Consider the following 22,690-nt stretch of genomic DNA (forward strand, 5'->3'; position numbering starts at 1 on the left):
CCGGTTGGCCACCAGCACCACCAAGACCACCAGCATTATTCACGAGACCCACAGTCGTCCTTTTTCCGCCGTCTCGAGACCCTTGCCCCTGGTTGGAGACTCCATCCAGGTTAACCCCACTGTTTGCTGCAGAAGCCCGCTCGAGCTTCTCAACTTTGTCTGCCAGAGCCTTCTGACCAACTGCAAAGCCTTGCATTATGTTGATCAGCTCGTTCATTTTGTCCTTTAGCTCAAGCATATCTGCACTGGGAAGCTCCATGAGTCTGGGTGTATTCCTTCTGGTATAATATCTGTGAGGGCGTGTTGAGTGCAAAGGTACTGTTCTTCGAGCGCGAGCAATGATTCCTGTAACAATCAAGCATGTTAGTAACAGATACCTGCAAAATAAAACACAAGTTATTATGATTATGCATGAATGCAGTGTCTATCCATATGAAGGACACTTTGTCTCTCGATCCTGGCATCATTGAGACAAGTAATAATCCGGCATCAATATCCAGTCATTCAGCATCTGATTCATCGTGCAGATCGGAGATATGTGATTTAGCATGATACCCCCAACCATGTGTGTGCTTGTGTGAGTGCATACAGTAAAGCAAATAAAGCTTGAAAACCAAACACTGAATGAAAATAACCATCACATAACCAAAAGTGCACAATCAGTGCCATAGTCATACATCAAGCCAGATATATCAAATACAATCCTCCAGAATAGGAAAGAAATACAAGCAAGTGAATTCCGTCAACAAGCCTGACGGTAATTCAACACAAATGAAAGATCTAACCCGATGAGGGTCCCACAGATGGCCCTATCTCGTCTTCCATCCTTGCGAACTCTGCGGCGAACCTGAGCTCTGTGTTCTCCTGCTGCAGTCTCCCAACTTCCTTCTGATGAATCTTCATCTGCCTGAAGTAATGGTCTCTCTCAGCCATGTAGTGATCTCTCTCGGCGATGATCTTCAGCCTCTCTGATTCCTTGACCTTCAGCTTGGTCTCCCACTCAGCAACACTCTTCAGATTCTCTGACTCCTTAACCCTCAGTTTTTCCTCCCATTCAGCAATAAGAACCCGGACTTTGTCATCCCTCTGACCTTTCACCAGGACTTGCCTTCTCTTTTCATCTTCAATAACTTTCGAAGCTCTAGCCAATCTCTCCTTGGTGATGTCATGCTCCCGGTTAGATGAGACTAAGGCCTGGCTAATCTTCCCATAGTAGGCTGTATCCATCTCAAAGCGCTTCGCTTCCAGGGCATGTCGCTTGCCTTGATCTTCCATCTTTTCCTTGAGCTCCTGATTAACCCTCTGAACCCGAGCCACACTCATCTCCAATTCTGCTTTTTCTGCAAGTAGCTGATCTCTCTCCCGCTTCATCTCTAAAAACTCATCCATACTAACAGTAGAAGGAGTCTCCTCAACCAACGGATACCAAGGATCGATCATCGGAAATGGTAGACAAGTAAGCTCCACTCTCTTGCCGAGCCAGTCATCGAACGGAGGAAAAGATCTGTTATTAGCTTTACCCCAAGAAGCCTTACCTTTCCTTTGAGTACTGCGCCATGCCTCAGCTATCTGCTTCACCCTGGCCTGATTACCCTCAACTGGGAAGTACACAGATTCCTGAACCTCACTCTTGTACGGTGGAAGCTCCATAGCAAATCCCATCTGCCTCTTAAGAAGTGTCGGGTTATAATTAATGCAACCCTGAACCCCTATCAGCGGCACATTGGGAAAACCCCTGCAACTGCATATGAAATCCTGTCCAACTCCACTACTATGAGTCAAATCTATGTCCTTAGCCCTCAAACCCATCAGCTTGGTCGCCCAATTAACATTCTGACCTAGAAGAACAAAAGCACCCTTGGATGGTAAGTAACCCATAAACCACTTGAATAATAACTGCGCACAGCATCGGATCAATCCCCCACGCCTCTTCTCATTCCGGTTATGAACCGAATAATAGACATCTCCGATCAATGTAGGGATAGGATTCCTTCGAACAAACAAACGGATGGCATTAATATCCACAAAATTCTTCTGGTTAGGAAACAGAATGATCCCATAAATGCCCGCAGCAACTAGAGCACAGACAGCTTCCCAATTCCCCATCTCTGACTGCTCCTTAGCCCTAGCCTCCAGGAAACTCAGATGAAAACCAGGCAGCTTCCCCTTTTCTTTCAGATTACCCTTCACTACCTCTGGACTCAGATAGAAAGCATGGGAAATCCCACCAATATCAGGTTCTTCCTTAGTAGCATAGAAAGGAACCTGATCCCTGATTTGGATACCCAAAATATCAGCATAGTCCTCCATCATAGGCCCTAGCACGTAATCTGGGAAGACAAAACACCTCAGCTCGGGATCATAGAACTGAAGAAGAGTATGAATGGCGCTCCTGTCTCTGTCCATGAGCCTGAAAACCACCTTCAGAATACCCCCATACATCTCACGAAACAACCCCACATGGTCAGGTGTAATCAATGCTATCATATCCTTCAGCACACTGATATCTGGATCAAAGAAACTGTAGGCCACATCATCCTTCAAACCGGGTCTTCTCATGTCTGGATAGAAAATCTCTCAACCAGGATCTTGATCAAAAAGGTCCCTGCATATGGGTAAACATGTGTTAGATGTAATTAATGCAAGATGTAATGATGCTGATGAATGAATGCAATGCGTTGCCATCCTCCAAGCCCTCTGATCATCTGTACTGAATCTGGTCTCTGAACTGACCATAACCATCTGAGGAATGTACAATCACAAATCTGACCCACGGGCTCCGAAATAAACGGAAGACAGATACATCATCATCATCATCATCAGTCTCTGAGCAGACATTCTCAATCATCTGAATCGGCCCGGGGAACCCCGAAATAAACGGATCCTCACTGATAAATCACGGACAGCACTCCGGCGTCTTGGCAATAAATGACCATAAATCCGACTTATAAATAGGACCCACGGAACAAATAGTCACCATCTGAGTCACCAACTGAACATGCATCTGAAAGAATCACCCTCCCCTCACAGGTAAATTCTAAACAGGTCATCCTAAGGCGGATAATAGTCTCGACAATCGGGCGGAGATACTCAATGGGTTTGCCCTTTCGGGTGTGCCATTGTAGCTCCCTTAAGATCGTCTAAACCAAAGATCCGGGAAATGATCGGTCACCAGAGTCAACGGCTCAAAAGAGATAACCCGACCAAAGTGGAAAACCCCACTGGAAGAGCACTTCTCAGATGAACCTCGTCCGGCTTGTGGTATGTCACATCGCAACATCATGCCCAACCGACATGTGAGCGACGCGAGACCACGCTAATCCTAGGTGTATACTCGGGCCTGGGTTTTAGCCCCACTCAGAACACCCACCCCAAACAGAGGAACCACCTGCATAGAGGACGGCAACAACATGATAGTATGATGCATGCAGACATTAATGCAAATATAGATACACACTGGTTAGAATAATAAATGCAATAAATCAAACATCACAAGCAACCTAAACTAATCCTAGAACGCTAGGAGGGACTCGCTTAGGGACGATGGACCAGCATAGGTCTACATCGATTTTCCCCAGCAGAGTCGCCAGCTGTCGCATCCTGCGAAAAATCAACCGGCGAGACTCAAATAAAAACACAACACAGAGCCGCCACTGCGCGTTATTTATCCCAAGATAGGGAAAGGAAACGCTCAGAGAAACCTGGAAAGGAAATGGTCTTGCGACCAAAGAGAAAGGGTAAGGGAGTCGGTTACGCAAGGGGAAGGTATTAGCACCCCTCACGTCTGTCGTACTCGACGGGATCCACGTTCTAAGAAAAGAAAAGGTTGCTAGACAGCACACACACACACAGGGAACGCAGGTGGGGTTAAGAGGAACGAGCTCGATAAGGTATCGCACCTTATGCCTACATATCTTGTCTGGAACAAGAATCAGAGCCACTGTAGTTCGGCTTACGCACGCCAAACAACACAAAACACACAAACAGACAAGGGTGGCAAACATGGAGCCCGACAACCACTTGATGGAATTACGTCAGCATCCGAACCAAAACACACTCAAAAGGGCAAACGTGGAGCCCGACAGCCAATCACTGGGCTTACGTCAGCATCCGAACCCAAGCATAAGAAGATAACAAGCAAACACAAACAAAAAGAAAAAGGTTGCCCGGAGTGGTCTCGCACGACCACCTGCCTACATACCTCGTCTGGAACGAGGATCAGGGCGATGTAGTTCCCCCGAAAGGGACTGAATCACTAGCCAGAAACCAGGGGAAGACACACTACCAGGGAGCTGGACTTGAGCCTAGTGTTGTCATGCATCATTACCCTAAGTTCAGTTTTCTATCCTACTTGCATAAGCAAACTACTCCTATCCAGGAAAGAAGCAAGCATACAAGCATACAAAATAATTCAAGCATACATCAAATGAGAACAAGCATCTCAGACAGATATCCACATAGCACGCACTATAACCAAACAAGTGGCTCACACAATAGGTTTGACTGCCTCAGTAAGTCATCTGTACGGGCTGTGTTTGCTCTTAACCTTGCCATTACGAGGCTAAGGTGAAGCAGATGAGAGGTGAAGTGAGGATCAGACCTCACAGCTCTTATCCCTGACCAGGGAGAGCTTCTGACAAATGAGCATGGGTCCAGAATGGGGGAACCCTTCTATACTCAGAGACTCTGACACAATGTGCACTGCACAAGATCTTGGGCTTGTGATCTCAATGCTACAACCATGTAATGGGAGCAAGGAGAAGACTCAACTGAATAGTGGGGGATAGATTGCATATCCCTACCTTCCACCAATTGCCTTGATTAAGGACTTTACCTGCTTAGGCACAATATTAAACAATCACAAACATTGCCTCTTAAGGAGGACTTCAGACAGTTTGCCCGGTCAAATAACAGACCGGGTCTCCAGACTACATGAAGTTAGGAAGTTATACCTCAATGCAAGTTGCTTAAGCAAAGCAAAGCAAAAGTTCACAAGGAACTGAGCAACTAAAAGTACCTGGAAACAGTCAAACACAGTTAGTACTCAGACAGACAAAAATAAACAGCAAGTATTAATCAGTCAGACTATACAAACTAATGCACAACAAAGGCAAGCTATGAGCTCAAGCCCAAACTTCACAACCTACAAAACAAAGTTGTGTTAGTGTACAAACATCAAACAACATCAATTAAATTGACTTGGATCATTCTCCATATACATTGCACCTTTTTATCCTGAAAAATCAATCAAATGTTAGCAACTAGACCACTAGGCCAAGCCTAGGGTCCAAAGGTGACAAAAATTCCTAAACAGCAAGGTATCTCTAACCAAACTCAAATTAATGTCAAACAAAAGCCAACACAATTAATCCCATGTCCATATCATTCATCATGTTCATTTTATGCACAAAACAAATCAAACTAGTTCAAATGGAGCACCAAACATGCAAACAGAACTATTGCATTCAATTCCATATCAAAACAATTCTAAAAATTCTCAAATAATTTACACCTAAACAGGGGATACTCAAGGTCTAGCATGTCAAATTTTAGCCTAATTGGACCAAGGGAACCATGTCAATGAAAATCAACAAAAACAGACACAATTACATGCTCCAAATCACAACATCAACACATGCTTCCACTTCAAAAATTCATAACTCAACGAAAACAATAAAGAAATGAGTAGGACCAAAACAGGGATGTTCTATCATGTGTCTATTACAAGCATACCAAATTTCATGATCATTCAATACCATATGAGCATTTCACATTAAATCTACCAACCTATATCACACAAGCTTGCACATTTGACCAACAGAGATGAAAAATAGCAATCAATTTGAAAATGCCACATAAAATTCCACAAAAATTCACATAGCATCTTAACATGTTAATGAAACATCATGCAAAATTTCATATTATTCTAACAAGTATAGGTCACTCAAAAAAATCCAGCAAGTTGACATAATGAGGTGTGACACAAATTGTCACACCTAGGTTCCAAAATTCATAACTCAAACACCAGGAATCCAAAATTCATGAAATTTACATGTAAATAAACATCAACCAGTCTACAATTACCACAAAAAATTTCAAGCATTTATTTTAGAGCATGAGGATTTCACAATGGATATGGTAGAATGTATCAAAAATGCACACAAGTGAAACAACCCTAGGTCAAACCTAATTTCTACCATGCACAACTTCAACCAATAGGTCAAAAAAATTCTACAGTGAATTAGGAAGTCAACAAAAAAATCCACACATTTTTATGATCATTAAATATTTTTTATGAATTTTCTAAGGTTTATATGAATTTTTAATAATTATTTGGAATTAAATTAATTTAATTAAGTTTTCAATGGCAGTTTTGTAATTTTCTCTTCCCAGGCGCGGTAAACACATTTTGAATTTGGAAAAGGCCTGAAACGTGAATCAAACAGGAAACATTCCCAGACTTCATCTTCTTCACCGCGCGGTATTAACACGTTCATCAACGGCAGCTTCGACTTTGCTCATTTCACAACCAAATCTCACAAATGGATAACCGTTGGAAAGGTCACGATGTCAGGATCTCAAATATGTAATTAATTTCACCTAATTCCTAACACATCTCACGGATCGATCAATTAAAGTTTCGCATTCAAAGCTTAAAAACACGATAACTCAATCTACAGTTCATCAAATCGAAAACTAGCTATATCATGTTGATCTACATGCAACGATCTTTCAAACACATATAATAATTTAAGAAAACATGATGTTCGAATTTTGCACCTTGTGAGATGGCAGTGTTGATTCTTGTGTCCTTTGCGTGTAAAAGTCCAAAACAGATGAGGAATAAGCTTCAAGAAGTTGGATGCAGTGCTCAGGTTCGGTTGAAGTTGCTTCCAATGCACGAATTCTTCAATTCACCATTGATGGACCTTACTTGTACAGTCACGATTTGATGCTTTTCTCAATCCAATTTACCAAAACAGTACTAGAGGAAGGTGAATAGAGATTGAAGCAACAAAAATCACACGATTTGGTGAAGAAATGAGAGAGTTTCGATCCAATTTGCTCTTGATGAGTTCTTGAGTTTTTGAGAGAATTTGGAGAATTTGAGATGTGATTTTGGGAATTGTGATTTTCTGTTATGATTTGATGACGATTAACAATATATACTCAAGCTTAATCCATGTTTAATCACACCAATTAACAAAATGCCAAATGATTAACAAAGTGTCATTTTCAAGCTAGGGGCAAAATGGTCATTTCATGTGCCAGCTCATGACAGCTCACTGCCACCTCATACACCTTCTAAACACCTGTCATGAGCTATTGCCACTTGTTGCATGCTCATTGGAGTTGTATTTTTCATTTTCACTATGTGATGGCTTATGTGTTCATTTTCAAGTCCATTTCAAAAGCCAATTTCCAAACCACAAGGCCTAGCCATGTTATGATGATTCCAACAAGTTTCAAATACCATTTATGAGGTGTTGCAAAAATCCCCACTCAAAAATTCCAATTATTTCACAAGTTGGACAATTTTGCCCCTGGTTCATTTAACTGTCCAGTTGAAATTTGACTTTTTGCATTGACCATTTTTGAGAAAATCCAATTATGCACCATGAAAATACATGTCAAATGGAGTTTGTGCATATAAAGAACTTCCAATTTGGACAATCCATGTGGAAGGTATGGCCTCCTGATTTTGGGTCATTTTTGAAATTCACTGAGCCATAATTTCCCAACCATACATGGGATTTTCAAGTTCTTGGACATTTTGGAAAGGTGAGAACAAGATCTACAACTTTCACGTTGAACAAATTTCCATTTGAAGCTTCTTTGGACACGTGGTCTTGAGGTCAAAAACTTTCCATTTTTGGAAACTTCAATTACAAGTCACTTTCTATTTTTGGCAGTTTTTGTCCTGACTTGATTTTCTTCATTCTTAAGCTTTGAGATGTCAAATAACACTTGTTCCAACATGAATGAAGTGCATCTAACTCATTTCCACCTCCAAATCCATCAGATCATGTACAGTTGACCACAGTTGACTTTTCCAACCGATAGATGAATTTGGCAATGCCTAGATCAATCTGAGCTCCAATCCCCTGATGAAATGGCTCAAGGGTGACACCCTAGTCTCAATAAGCTCAATATAATCATAGAATGAACCCCATGACCATCATAAGCCCCATCTCCTGACTATGCCCTGACTGGCCCAATGCAACTGATTAGGGTTGACCAGTGGTCAAAACCCTAATCTCAAGGAATCTGCTTCAATCACTTGATTCTTCTGATGATAACCAACCATGATGATGATGATGTATCATTGCAATCAAGATGAAGACCAACATCCTTTGAGAATCACAAAACCCTAATTCACAGCCCAATCCTCAGATGGCCAATGATCAGTCAATAAAACCCTAGCTTTGCTCTTTGACTTCCTCATCTTCTGACCAAGACTTGGGAGGATGACTTGCACAATGTAACCACATGATATGCAATATGCAATGCCTAATGACCTAAAAATGATATGTAATATGTTAATGCTAGTCCCAAGAGAGGAGGGCAAATTTTGAGGTGTTACAGAGGAATGAGATGCCTCAGAAGCCTATCATCAAAGTTAATATTTTTTATGTATGAGGTGTAGATTTAATGGGACCGTTTCCATCCTCAAATGGGAACACATATATACTTGTTGCAATGGACTATATGTCTAAGTGGATCGAGGTCATTGCCTCTCCGACTAATGATGCTAACATAGTAACCAAGATGTTTTAAAATGTCATATTCCCGAGGTTTAGAACTCCTAGATTAGTCATCAGTGATAGTGGCTCACACTTTATTTCCAAATGCTTTGAAAATATCTTACTTAAGTATGGATTTACACATCGTGTAGCGACCCCTTACTATCCACGGACAAATAGACATGTGTGAACCTCAAACTGTGAGATTAAGAGGATACTGGAGAAAATGGTTTCCACCTTCAGAAGGATTGGTCGACTAAGCTAAGCGACGCACTCTGGCCCTATAGAATGGCCGATAAAACTCCTATAGGAATTAATCCCTTTAATCTTGTCTATGGAAAATCTTGCCATCTCCTAGTAGAATTAGAACATAAAACCTATTATGCCATTAAGGCCCTTAATATGGATCATACATCAGGTGAGGGCAGAAGGATGTTCGACTTACACGAGCTTAGATAGTTGCGACTAGATAATTATGAAAATGCCTTGATTTATAAAGAGAGAACTAAAAGATGGCATGCTAAGCGCATCTCTAGGAGTAAGTTTAATGAGGGTGAGCTTGTGTTGTTGTTTAACTATAGTCTTAGATTATTCCCTGGGAAATTATAGTCCTAAAGGTCTGGACCGTTTGAGGTAACAAGAGTTAGCGAGTCTGGTGTTGTATAGGTGTTGAGTGAGTCCACGGGCAAGTTTATTGTCAATGGTCAAAGGTTAAAACCTTACCACCATTTCGATATTGTTCTTGATAAAGGTTGTAACTTGATGTTGTGTCCCCCTTAGAGGGTTGTTATAACTGAGTTGAGCTACTATCATTTAAATGAAACGCTGTGTGAGAGGCAACACACATGTTTCATTGTTTTTATTTTCATTCCGTTTTATTTCTATTCAATAATACATAGATTCAGTTGAGAGAAACCGGTAGTACATGAACCTTTTTAATGATAAAATATCCCCCCGTGCTTGAAAGTGCCTCAAAGGAACTACCTTTTTCATTTCCCAATTAATAAATGAAAGAGCGTTGGTTCAGTTGCGTGACGGGTTACTCATCATTCAGCTGACGGGGTAAATTTATCAAGACAATATTTGACTATTTAAAAATCCAAAAAATGATTCTTTAGGAAGATGGCACTCTAGGCATCATCTAGATGATGCCCATCAAGGTGCCAAAAGACACGCTTTGAAGGCAGAGCTAAACATTTTATTCTCCTACCTTCTAACTCCCACCGATTTCTAATCCCCTCACCTATTTAAACTCACTAATTCTTATTCTCCTTACCATGCTTATCAACTAATTTCACCATCATTTCCTTCTCACAAAATACATAAACTCCACAAAAACTCAATATTTAAACTACCATAACTTTCTCATTTCTCCACCATTTCAAAAACTAAAACAAATTTTGTCATCCTCATTCCATCGACTTTCACATTCAACCTTTAAAACTCAATTTCCCCACCTTCCAAAAAAATCCATTTTCGAACCTCCAATTTCACATCTTTTTCTATTCACAATGCCACCAAGGAGACTACTGGATTACATAGGTATTGTTTTTAAAGATGAAACATACCAAAGGAAACACTACACATACCTATACCAGCGCACTGTCACACCTGCCAGATATGTCGACGACACTTGTCTTCGTACTTTAGGCTTATTTGATAGTGTTTATTTCATGCTAGTAAGATATGTTAGGCTCATTTTGTTACTCTTAGACATCCCGCATATGAGAGATTGACCTTAGAGTTTTTAAGTTCTTTTTCATATAACACTCATCCCGACAGCCAAGGCTTGAGTGGGACAGTTCAGTTCAGTATGTTTAACCAAGACTATTCTTTTAATCTTAACCATATTTTTTATTTTTTGCACTTACCACACACTTCCCCTATCTATTGCGAGGTCCCCAAGATGGGACCTTGGTTTCATGGGTTTGGCCCTCTTTGGCAGAGACTCACATGGGATTATTCTGTTGATATGGAAGGGAATAAGTCTTCCCATATCCATAATCCGACTATCTAGTATTTTTGCTAGAGTCTTGCATGTAACACCCCGATAAAATATGATAATTATTTAATTTAAGTTAATAGAATATTTATTAATTTAATTAAATAATTGGATTATTATTGGAATATTATTTGGGATTATTATTATTGGAATAATAAGTTGGAATATATATAAAGAGTTCCATTTGGTAAAAAGGGTTTTTCACGTGAAAACAGAGAAGCGGCTGAAAAGAGAAGAAACTGAGAAAGGGAGAAGAAGAGGCTAGGGCTCAAGAGGAGAATTCACGATTGTTGAAGGTCAAAGAATCAATTGCCGGATTAACTCAGGTAAGGGGGGTTTATCGTCGTTTAATGGGTATTATGGATTAACATGTAATGGGTAGTAATAAGCCGTTGAATTGACCCTAATTGGGATGATGAGTGCTGAAAAATTGTGATGAATAAGTTATGTTAAAGCTGTAATTGAATCTATATTTGGGTGAGTTGTGATTTTCCGAACGTGTAGCTTTTTACGGAATTGGAATCGGAGGTCCGGAAGTCCTCCAACGGCGGAAAATGCGGAGAATTCTGCATTCTGCTTCGTGTTAGCGCAGGAACAGCTTTCTGTCTTGCGTTAACCGGTTAACCCAGGGTGTTAACCGGTTAACACTGTTATGAATTGTGAAATATTGCTGTTTGTCTTGCGTTAACCGGTTAACCCAGGGTGTTAACCGGTTAAGACTGTTAAAATGTGCCAGGAAGCGTGTTCTGTTTGCGTTAACCGGTTAACCCAGGGCGTTAACCGGTTAACACTGTTTGAAAAGTAGAAAAACTGATATTTTAAATATTGTGAACAATTGATGATTGGCCTATATTGGTGTATGATATAGGAGGGATCAATTTCCCGTTGTTTTGAGCAGTGTAGGTATTAGTAGAGTGTGCTAATACTGTGATTGATTATGTGGCATGACATAATATGATTCTGTGATAATTGTATTGATGATGTATGATGGTGTGCATAATGTTGTGAATATATCTATTATGTATGCTATTGTGAATGGACTGTTTATGGCTTAGAGTGTGAGCATATGTCCATTGTGGATTGTTGTTGGTTGCATGCTAGGTGATTTAGCGTGCATAGTATGGCCTTTATGGTGGTAGCTAATTCCCATGGTGAGGAATTAGTGATGAGTTATTGTGGATTGTTGTTGATGTTTGCATGCTATGTGATTTAGCGTGCATAGCATGGCCCTTGGGGTGGTAGCTAATTCCCATGGTGAGGAATTAGTGATGTGAGTCACTAGGTCTCAAATGAGTGGGACTAGTGAGCTTGGTAGCCGTATCTGGATTTGATCGGTGAGGTTGAACTATATGTTCACGAATAGTCGGTACCGCATGCATGGAGTCTCATTGCATAATGTATGTATGGCGTATAATATGAATGGATGTATTCCAATATTATACGTGTGTTTTGTGTTTGTGTTGAATATGATTGTGATTATGAGTTGGTGTTGCCGTTACTGAATGTGTGATCTGATTAGGGTGATGAAATGTGTTAATTTACTTAGCATTACATGATATTTTATAATGCTTATTATATCGATTGAGGAACTCACCCTTACAACTATGTTTCAGGTAACGAGCAGTGATTGAGTAGAAGCTAGTGCTTGGAGTCTAGTGTAGTTCCTTAGTGGGTCATGCTCTGGTAGATGTAACATCGGGACGGGATGTTTTACTTTGTTCTCATTGTGGTTGTTGAACAGTTTTACATGTAATGTGATTACATGGTTTGCATGATTGATTAGATCTCTATCCGCTGCGAATTGTGCAATGTTTTATTTTGATTAATAAATGAGCATGACAAACTATTTTGGTGAATGGTGTGAAGTGTCAAGTGTGACACCCTTAAATTGCATATCTACTCTGATTTATATTTTGTTGAATTAATTAATTATTGGGATATTTTAGAAGGGTGTTTTAGCTTGTTGGGTTTTCAGAATAGAGATGGTTGGAAGAGGTAGAGATGATGCTGCGATTGCTGAGGCTCTGGGTATGTTAGCTGGAGTACTTGGAGGAAATCCGAATGTTGTGGGAATGGGAGCTGCTCGTCAACTGAGTGAGTTCCAGAAGAACAATCCTCCAATGTTCAAGGGAGCATACGATCCAGATGGTGCTCAGAAGTGGTTGAAGGAGATCGAGAGGATCTTCCGAGTGACTGAGTGTGCCGATAACCAGAAGGTCAGGTTCGGTACGCATATGCTGTCAGAGGAAGCAGATGATTGGTGGGTTGCTGCCCGCACTGAGTTGGAAGCTGCTGGGGGTGCTGAGATCACTTGGGCGGTGTTCAGAGAGAGATTCCTGAGGAAGTACTTTCCAGAGGATGTCAGAGGAAAGAAAGAGATAGAGTTCTTAGAATTGAAGCAGGGCAACCGGTCTGTTACTGAGTATGCTGCTAAGTTCACAGAGTTGTCGAAGTATTACACTCCCTATGATGAGGCTACTGGGGAATTTTCAAAATGTGTGAAGTTTGAGAACGGGTTACGTCCCGAGATCAAGCAGGCTATTGGGTATCAGCGGATTAGAGTGTTTTCTGACTTGGTTGACTGTTGCAGGATTTTTGAACAGGATACCAAGGCCAGAACGGAGAGCTATCAGCAGAGGGTTGATAGGAAAGGCAAGAATCAGAATGATCGTGGGAAACCGTATGCAGCTGGCAAAGGTTTCCAGAGACAGAGTGGGATGAAGAGACCTAGTGGGGGAGACTCCAGTGCCCCTGCTAAGTGTTACAGATGTGGTCAGGCTGGACATCGTTTCCATGAGTGTACCAGTAATGAGAAGAAGTGTTTCAAGTGTGGAAAAGGTGGTCACTTGGCTGCAGAGTGCCGGTTGAAGACTATGACTTGTTTCAACTGTGGAGAGGTGGGTCATATCAGTCCACAGTGTCCTAAGCCGAAGAAAGAGAACCAGTCGGGAGGCAAGGTCTTTGCTTTATCGGGTTCTGAGACTTCTGCAGATGATCGTTTGATCCGAGGTACGTGTTATATTAATGGCTTTCCTCTTGTAGCTATTATTGACACAGGTGCGACTCATTCCTTTATATCTTTGGATTGTGCTGTGAAACTTAAATTAGAGATATCTGAGATGCATGGGAGTATGGTGATTGATACTCCTGCGAAGGGTTCAGTGACTACTACTTCAGTTTGTTTAAATTGCCCTTTGAGTATTTTTGGTAGAGACTTTGGGATGGACCTCGTGTGTCTTCCACTAGTGCAGATTGATGTTATCCTGGGTATGAACTGGTTGGTGTTTAACCGAGTTTATATCAACTGTTTTGATAAGATTGTGATCTTTCCTGAGATTGAGGAAGGAAAGAGTTTGTTTCTATCAGCAAGGCAGGTGAATGAGGCAGTAGCAGATGGGGCAGAGTTGTTTATGCTGTTAGCGACTTTGGAGGCTAAAGATAAACTGGTGATTTGCGATCTAGCCGTGGTGTGTGATTTTCCTGATGTGTTTCCTGAAGAAGTGAATGAATTACCTCCAGAGCGTGAAGTTGAGTTCTCGATTGATTTGGTACCTGGTACTAGGCCGATATCGATGGCTCCGTACCGTATGTCTGCTGTTGAGTTAACTGAATTGAAGAGTCAGTTGGAAGATCTGTTGGATAAGAAATTTATTCGTCCGAGTGTGTCACCGTGGGGTGCACCAGTGTTATTGGTTAAGAAGAAAGAAGGTACTATGAGGTTGTGTGTGGACTACAGGCAACTGAATAAAGTGACGATCAAGAATCGGTATCCTTTGCCGAGGATTGATGATTTGATGGATCAGTTGGTTGGTGCGAGTGTGTTCAGCAAAATAGATTTGAGATCAGGGTATCATCAGATACGTGTGAAAACTGAGGATATTCAGAAGACTGCTTTCAGAACAAGGTATGGACATTATGAGTATTCTGTAATGCCTTTTGGTGTGACTAATGCGCCTGGGGTATTTATGGAGTATATGAATAGGATTTTCCATCCGTACCTAGACAAGTTTGTTGTGGTGTTTATTGACGATATTTTGGTGTATTCGAAATCTGAAGAAGAGCATGCTGAACATTTGAGAGTGGTTTTAGGAGTTCTACGAGAAAAGAAGTTATTTGCTAAACTGTCTAAGTGTGAATTTTGGTTAGAAGAGGTTAGTTTTCTTGGTCATGTGATTTCAAGAGGTGGTATTGTTGTTGATCCTTCTAAGATAGAAGCGGTATCTAAGTGGGAAGCTCCGAAGTCAGTTTTTGAGATAAGGAGTTTTCTTGGACTTGCAGGTTATTATAGGAAATTCATTGAGGGATTTTCTAAGTTGGCGTTACCGTTGACGATGTTGACTAGAAAGGGGCAAGCGTTTGTTTGGGACTCAAAATGTGAAGAAGGTTTCCAAGAGTTAAAGAGAAGGTTAACTACTGCTCCTATTCTGATATTACCAAGTCCATCGGAACCATTTGAGGTTTACTGTGATGCTTCATTGTTGGGTTTGGGTGGTGTTTTGATGCAGAATAAGCAGGTTGTAGCTTATGCTTCGAGACAATTGAAGGTTCATGAGAGGAACTATCCGACACACGATTTAGAGTTGGCAGCTGTGGTATTTGTTCTGAAGTTATGGAGGCATTACTTGTACGGGTCAAGATTTGAGGTTTTCAGTGACCATAAAAGTTTAAAGTATTTGTTTGATCAGAAAGAGCTGAATATGAGACAGAGGAGATGGTTAGAGTTTCTGAAGGATTATGACTTTGGTTTGAACTACCATCCGGGTAAAGCAAACGTAGTGGCTGATGCATTGAGTCGGAAATCATTGCATATGTCTATGTTAATGGTTAAGGAATTGAATTTAATTGAGCAGTTTAGAGACTTGAGTTTGGTGTGTGAGAGTACTCACAATAGTGTTAAATTGGGAATGTTGAAGTTAACGAGTGGTATTCTGGAGGAGATTAGAGAGGGTCAGAAATCCGATATGCTTTTGGTTGATAAGTTGACTCTAGTGAATCAAGGTCAAGGTGGTGAATTCAGAGTTGATGAGAATGGTGTTTTGAAATTTGGTAATCGGGTGTGTATTCCGGATGTTACCGAACTTAAGAAGAGTATTCTTGAGAAAGGACATCGTAGTGGCCTGAGTATTCATCCTGGGGCTACGAAGATGTATCATGATTTGAAAAAGTTATTTTGGTGGCCGGGAATGAAAAGAGAAATTGCGAGTTTTGTTTATTCTTGTTTGACTTGTCAGAAGTCAAAGATTGAGCATCAGAAGCCGTCTGGGCTAATGCAACCGTTGGCTATTCCAGAGTGGAAGTGGGATAGTATCAGTATGGATTTTGTTTCTGGTTTACCGAGGACAATTAAGAATTTTGAAGCTATTTGGGTGATTGTTGACAGATTGACAAAATCGGCTCATTTCATTCCGATCAGAATGGATTATCCGTTAGAGAGATTAGCTGAGTTGTATATTGAGAAAATTGTAAGTTTGCACGGTATTCCGTCGAGTATTGTTTCGGACAGAGATCCTAGATTTACATCGAAGTTCTGGGAAGGTTTGCAGAGGGCTTTGGGAACTAAGCTGAGATTGAGTTCTGCATATCATCCGCAGACTGATGGTCAGACTGAGAGGACAATTCAGTCGCTGGAGGATCTTTTGAGGGCTTGTGTTTTGGAAAAGGGAGGTGCTTGGGATTGTTATTTACCTTTGATTGAGTTTACCTACAACAATAGTTTTCATTCGAGCATTGGTATGGCACCGTTTGAAGCTTTGTATGGTAGGAGATGTCGGACACCTTTATGTTGGTATGAGTCCGGTGAGAGTGTTGTGGTTGGACCGGAGATTGTTCAACAAACTACGGAAAAGATTAAGATGATTCAGGAGAAGATGAGGATTGCTCAGAGTCGTCAGAAGAGTTATCACGACACGAGGAGGAAGTCACTTGAGTTTCAAGAGGGATATCATGTGTTTCTTCGTGTTACTCCGATAACTGGGGTTGGTCGAGCTTTGAAGTCGAAGAAGTTGACACCTCGATTTATTGGTCCTTATCAGATTTTGGAGAGGATAGGGGAGGTAGCCTATCGTATCGCTTTACCGCCGTCACATGCGAATTTGCATGAGGTTTTTCATGTGTCTCAGTTGAGGAGGTACATTCCTGATCCGTCGCATGTGGTCAAAGTAGATGATGTACAGGTGAGAGATAACCTGACTGTTGAAACATCACCTATGAGGATCGAGGATCGAGAGTTGAAGCAGTTGCGGGGTAAAGAGATTGCTTTGGTAAAGGTAGCTTGGGGAGAACCAGCAGGTGGCAATGTGACTTGGGAACTTGAGAGTCAGATGAAGGAGTCTTATCCAGAGTTATTCGCTTGAGGTATGTTTTCGAGGACGAAAACTCTTTTAGTGGGGGAGAGTTGTAACACCCCGATAAAATATGATAATTATTTAATTTAAGTTAATAGAATATTTATTAATTTAATTAAATAATTGGATTATTATTGGAATATTATTTGGGATTATTATTATTGGAATAATAAGTTGGAATATATATAAAGAGTTCCATTTGGTAAAAAGGGTTTTTCACGTGAAAACAGAGAAGCGGCTGAAAAGAGAAGAAACTGAGAAAGGGAGAAGAAGAGGCTAGGGCTCAAGAGGAGAATTCACGATTGTTGAAGGTCAAAGAATCAATTGCCGGATTAACTCAGGTAAGGGGGGTTTATCGTCGTTTAATGGGTATTATGGATTAACATGTAATGGGTAGTAATAAGCCGTTGAATTGACCCTAATTGGGATGATGAGTGCTGAAAAATTGTGATGAATAAGTTATGTTAAAGCTGTAATTGAATCTATATTTGGGTGAGTTGTGATTTTCCGAACGTGTAGCTTTTTACGGAATTGGAATCGGAGGTCCGGAAGTCCTCCAACGGCGGAAAATGCGGAGAATTCTGCATTCTGCTTCGTGTTAGCGCAGGAACAGCTTTCTGTCTTGCGTTAACCGGTTAACCCAGGGTGTTAACCGGTTAACACTGTTATGAATTGTGAAATATTGCTGTCTGTCTTGCGTTAACCGGTTAACCCAGGGTGTTAACCGGTTAACACTGTTAAAATGTGCCAGGAAGCGTGTTCTGTTTGCGTTAACCGGTTAACCCAGGGCGTTAACCGGTTAACACTGTTTGAAAAGTAGAAAAACTGATATTTTAAATATTGTGAACAATTGATGATTGGCCTATATTGGTGTATGATATAGGAGGGATCAATTTCCCGTTGTTTTGAGCAGTGTAGGTATTAGTAGAGTGTGCTAATACTGTGATTGATTATGTGGCATGACATAATATGATTCTGTGATAATTGTATTGATGATGTATGATGGTGTGCATAATGTTGTGAATATATCTATTATGTATGCTATTGTGAATGGACTGTTTATGGCTTAGAGTGTGAGCATATGTCCATTGTGGATTGTTGTTGGTTGCATGCTAGGTGATTTAGCGTGCATAGTATGGCCTTTATGGTGGTAGCTAATTCCCATGGTGAGGAATTAGTGATGAGTTATTGTGGATTGTTGTTGATGTTTGCATGCTATGTGATTTAGTGTGCATAGCATGGCCCTTGGGGTGGTAGCTAATTCCCATGGTGAGGAATTAGTGATGTGAGTCACTAGGTCTCAAATGAGTGGGACTAGTGAGCTTGGTAGCCGTATCTGGATTTGATCGGTGAGGTTGAACTATATGTTCACGAATAGTCGGTACCGCATGCATGGAGTCTCATTGCATAATGTATGTATGGCGTATAATATGAATGGATGTATTCCAATATTATACGTGTGTTTTGTGTTTGTGTTGAATATGATTGTGATTATGAGTTGGTGTTGCCGTTACTGAATGTGTGATCTGATTAGGGTGATGAAATGTGTTAATTTACTTAGCATTACATGATATTTTATAATGCTTATTATATCGATTGAGGAACTCACCCTTACAACTATGTTTCAGGTAACGAGCAGTGATTGAGTAGAAGCTAGTGCTTGGAGTCTAGTGTAGTTCCTTAGTGGGTCATGCTCTGGTAGATGTAACATCGGGACGGGATGTTTTACTTTGTTCTCATTGTGGTTGTTGAACAGTTTTACATGTAATGTGATTACATGGTTTGCATGATTGATTAGATCTCTATCCGCTACGAATTGTGCAATGTTTTATTTTGATTAATAAATGAGCATGACAAACTATTTTGGTGAATGGTGTGAAGTGTCAAGTGTGACACCCTTAAATTGCATATCTACTCTGATTTATATTTTATTGAATTAATTAATTATTGGGGTATTTTAGAAGGGTGTTACATTGCACACACTATCTTTGGGAGAGACAATAATGGTAGTGTCAACTCGAAAGAGTTGTTTCTCATTCATTGTATGTTTCAGAACACACTGGTTCACATTACTGTATTTATGCTGGCTCATATGCATTCGGTCTCGAATGCTAAGAGAGGAGCCATCGCCATTGGAGGATTGATTACCTCCATTGCTCATGCCTTGCATTAGAGGCTGAGTTGGCGACTTTAGTACCCATCCTTGGTAGTATCGTCCTGGACTTGCATTCTTGCCACGCGCAGAGGCTGATTAAACATAATTGGGAAGGTAAGTATTATTTGGTAGTTAATAATAAAGTTATTAAGAGTGATATTCCTCTTTGCCCCACACACATCGATGTGCAAGTTGTGGGCAATTGGTTATATGATTTAACGACCAATGAAGACGTCGAGGTCGTCCGCCATGACACTGGAGCAGATGGTGGTGGTGATACTAATGAAGAGTTAGACCGAAGAGAGTAACACTCACTGGAATTTACACACCACACATGCATTTTATCTCCCGACCATCCCATTACACTACAACATTTTCCCCCTCAGTATCACTATTCACCTACACACATGCCACAATATTATTTTGACCCTTATGCAGGTACATCTTCTTACCACCATCCGACCGCAAAATATGATTATAATGCCTTTAGGAATGAGATCTTCGACCTGAGATACAAAGTGCAAGAACACAATGATGCTGATGTGGAGCGTGACCAGCTATTTCTTTCCATGCACCACCAGTAGATAGATATGATGGTGCATATGTAAACATTGCAGACCAAATAGATGCATAACCATGACATTATACGAGAGTTGCAGACTATTGAGATGCATAGCCAACTGATGATACATGACCTAACTCATCAGCTACAAGAGGTGATGCTAGACCTATAGCATAGCTATTCCATGGAGCTTCAGAGCCAGACCATGTGTGACGACATGATGTATGATACGCTCCATTTTATACACGACATGGGTATGTCGTCGCCTCCTCACTACAAACCTCGTTCAGGACGAGACCAAGGTCGTGGCCAGTATTGAGCTTTTTCTCACCATGTTATACCTCCCTCCTTTGCGCTTATTTATTGACATTGAGGACTATGCCGAATTTAAGTGTAGAGGGCGTTTACTACTTTCATTTATTTTATCATTTTTTCATTATGTTTCATTTTGATTTCTTAGTTTATTTTATGATATTACTGTTTTTTTATCTATTACTGTTTTTTATCTCGTAGTTATTTCTTTTACTTTTGTAGCGTAATGTGTGTTTTGGGTCATTGTGTAACACCCTTCTAAATACCCCAAATTATTATAATTAAAATAACAATATATTCATCAGAGTAAATATGCCCCGAAGGATGTCACACAATCATTTCACAAAAATCATTAAAATATCCTGTCATGCTCATTTATTTAATCAAAATAAGGTTCTTTGCATAATTCGCAGCGGAATAAAATTCAACTCAATGTAAAACATGTAACACAATACATGTAAATCATCGACAACCAATATCAGATCAATTAAGACATCCCCTCCCGATGTTACATCTATCAGAGCATGACCCATAAGAACTACTCTAGACTCCAAGCATTAGCTCCTACTCAACTCATTTCTCGTTACCTGAAAAATAGGCGTAAGGGTGAGTTCCTCAATCAATATAACAAGCATTATAGAACAACATGTAATGCTAAGTAATTAACACATTAATTCACCATAACCAGACTACACACTCAGCAATGGCAGTGTCCGTTCAAACATCATATTCAACAATAACATATAGCATATATATATAATTTCAACCATACTCAACATCAACAACACAACACACAACACACATATAATACTGGAATACATCCATTCATATTATATGCCATACATTTATTATGCAATGAGACTCTATGCATGCGGTACCGACTATTTGTGAACATATAGTTCAACCTCACCGTCCAAATCCAGGCACGGCTACCAAGCTCACTAGTCCCACTCATTTGAGACATAGTGACTCACTCACTAATTCCTCACCATGGGAATTAGCTACCACCCCAAATGGGCCATGAAATGCACGCTAATCACCTAGCATGCAAACATCAACAACAACAATCAAAATGATTTACTCACTAATTCCTCACCATGGGAATTAGCTACCACCCCAAATGGGCCACAACATGCATGCTAATCACCTAGCAATGCAACATCAACAATAATCAAGAATAGACACATGCTCACACTCTAAGCCATAATACAGTCTATTCACACATGTATACATTCACATCATCATGTATACCATCACACATTATCAACATAATTAATCACAAAAGCATATCATATCATGCCACATAATCAAACACAGTATTAGCACCCTCTACTAATACCTATACCACTCAAAACAACGGAAATTGATTCCTACAACATCATATCTCAGCTAAGTACATCACTCAGCCTAAACAACCAAAAACTGCACAACAACAGTTCAGGAAAATCCCAACTCTGCCCATACGCGTACTGCCCATGCCATACGCGTATTGCCCACTCTCATACGCGTATTGCGCATTTCCTCGCCCAACTCATACGCGTATCACCTGTCTCATACGCGTATGCTACGCGTAACAATATCCCATTACGCGTACCACCAGAGACCAATTCACGTTCAAAATGTCATCTTTCTCTCCCATACGCGTAAGGCTTCCCCCCATACGCGTACCAACATCTCATACGCGTATTGCCTAGTGCCATACGCGTATGACCAGAAGCCAGAACTCTCAGCTCTGCAATGGCTTTCTCTGCTACGAGATCTATCCAATCCCACCTTCCACAGTCCAATTTTCACACAAAAATCACTCATATCATCTAACACGAATCATTCCCTGTTTTATTTCACAAATCCTAACATCATTACTTACAATTTCTACGAATTCCTTCGATTAAAATCCCAATTTCGTTCATCCCAAAATTCAGATTTCCAGCATACAACAATCTAATCAGAGGTAAAACAATGGTCTATCACTACCCATGACATATTATCATATAATACCCGTTAACCGATGATAAACCCCCCTTACCTGAGTTAATCCGGCAGCTTCCGAGCTCCAAGCTTCTCCTCTTCTCTTGCTCTGCCTTTTGCCCTTTTCCTCTTTCAGCAGCTTCTCTGAGTTTCCTTTTCACGTGAAACCCTTTTTACCAAAAATGGGACTTTTTATTATTCCAACTTATTTTATTCCAATAAATAATAACCCAATAATTATTATTTCAAAATAATAATAATAATCCAAACTCCCAATTATTCGATTAAATTAATAAATAAAATATTAATTTAAATTAAATAATTATCTTATTTTAATTGGGGTGTTACAACTCTCCCCCACTAAAAGAGTTTTCGTCCTCGAAAACATACCTCAATCGAACAACTCCGAATAAGACTCCTTCATCTGGCTCTCAAGTTCCCAAGTCACATTGCCACCTGCTGGTCCTCCCCAAGCTACCTTCACTAAGGCAATCTCTTTACCCCGCAACTGCTTCAACTCTCGATCCTCGATCCTCATAGGTGATGTTTCAACAGTCAGGTTATCTCTCACCTGTACATCATCTACTTGGACAACGTGCGACG

Source organism: Lathyrus oleraceus, chromosome 6 (genome assembly GCF_024323335.1).
Source record: "Lathyrus oleraceus cultivar Zhongwan6 chromosome 6, CAAS_Psat_ZW6_1.0, whole genome shotgun sequence".
In the NCBI taxonomy this organism is placed as follows: Eukaryota; Viridiplantae; Streptophyta; class Magnoliopsida; order Fabales; family Fabaceae; genus Lathyrus; species Lathyrus oleraceus.